This window comes from Arachis hypogaea, chromosome 11, assembly GCF_003086295.3.
Source record: "Arachis hypogaea cultivar Tifrunner chromosome 11, arahy.Tifrunner.gnm2.J5K5, whole genome shotgun sequence".
NCBI classification, from domain to species: Eukaryota; Viridiplantae; Streptophyta; class Magnoliopsida; order Fabales; family Fabaceae; genus Arachis; species Arachis hypogaea.
The window spans coordinates 24,774,426-24,775,961 of record NC_092046.1 but is presented as its reverse complement, the minus strand read 5'-3'; the positions used below and the strand labels follow the sequence as shown (position 1 = coordinate 24,775,961).

Genomic DNA, 1,536 nt, shown 5'->3' with positions numbered 1-1,536 from the left:
ATGCTTGACCCTAGGTCACACAGAGCCTTCTCAAAGGTTATGGTGCCTATGGTACAAGGTATTGAGAACTTTCCAGGATCTTGTATCTTCAGAGGTAATTTTTGCCTAGTCAAGTCATCCAGTTCTTTGTTGAGCAAAGGGGGTTCATCCTCCCAAGTCTCATTACCAAATAGCTTGGCGTTTAGCTTCATGATTGCTCCAAGGTACATAGCAACTTGTTCTTCAGTAACATCTTCATCCTCTTCAGAGGAAAAATACTCATCAGAGCTCATGAATGGCAAAAGTAAATTCAATGGAATCTCTATGGTCTCAGTGTGAGCCTCAGATTCCCATGATTTTTCATTAGGGAACTCCTTAGAGGCCAATGGACGTCCATTGAGTTCTTCTTCATTGGAGATCACTGCCTCTTCCTCCTCTCCAGGTTCGGTCGTGTGGGTTATATTGATGGCCTTGCACTCTCCTTTTGGATTCTCTTCTGTATTGCTTGGAAGAGTACTAGGAGGGAGTTCAGTAACTTTCTTACTTAGCTGACCCACTTGTGCCTCCAAATTTCTAATGGAGGACCTTATTTCAGTCATGAAACTTTGAGTGGTTTTAATTAAATCAGAGACTACAGTTGCTAATTCAGAGTGGTTCTACTTGGAATTCTCTGTTTGTTGCTGAGAAGATGATGGAAAAGGTTTGCCATTGCTAAACCTATTTCTTCCACCATCATTTTTGTTGAAGCCTTGTTGAGGCCTCTGTTGATCCTTCCATGAGAGGTTTGGATGATTTCTCCATGAAGGATTATAGGTGTTTCCATAGGATTCTCCCATGTAATTCACCTCTTCCATTGCTGGGTTCTCGGGATCATAAGCTTCTTCTTCAGATGAAACTTCTTTAGTACTGATTGTTGCTGCTTGCATTCCAGACAGACTCTGAGAAATCATATTGACTTGCTGAGTCAATATTTTGTTCTGAGCCAATATGGCATTCAGAGTATCAATCTCAAGAACTCCTTTCTTCAGACTTGTCCCATTATTCACAGGATTCCTTTCAGAGGTGTACATGAATTGGTTATTTGAAACCATTTCAATGAGTTCCTGAGCTTCTGCAGGCGTCTTCTTCAGATGAAGAGATCCTCCAGCAGAGCTGTCCAATGACATCTTGGATAGTTCAGACAGACCATCATAGAAGATACCTATGATGCTCCATTCTGAAAGCATGTCAGAAGGACACTTTCTAATCAAGTGCTTGTATCTTTCCCAAGCTTCATAGAGGGATTCACCTTCCTTCTGTCTGAAGGTTTGGACCTCCACTCTAAGCTTGCTCAATTTTTGAGGTGGAAAGAACTTTGCCAAGAAGGCATTGACTAGCTTTTCCCAAGAGTTCAGGCTTTCTTTAGGTTGTGAATCCAACCATGTTCTAGCTCTGTCTCTTACAGCAAAGGGAAATAGCATAAGCTTGTAGACCTCGGGATTAACCCCATTGGTCTTGACAGTGTCACAGATTTGCAAGAATTCAGCTAAGAACTGATGAGGATCTTCCAATGGAAGT

The 1,536-nt window shown here is 41.8% G+C and overlaps 1 non-coding gene across 1 annotated transcript; it reads left to right on the top strand.

Annotated features, from left to right (window-relative positions):
• The first annotated feature begins 1,199 nt into the window (after nt 1-1,199).
• Nucleotides 1,200-1,307, top strand: LOC112724778 (small nucleolar RNA R71). The gene has a single exon (XR_003163924.1). It is a non-coding gene; the product is annotated as a small nucleolar RNA R71 (small nucleolar RNA).
• Nucleotides 1,308-1,536: the final 229 nt, after the last annotated feature.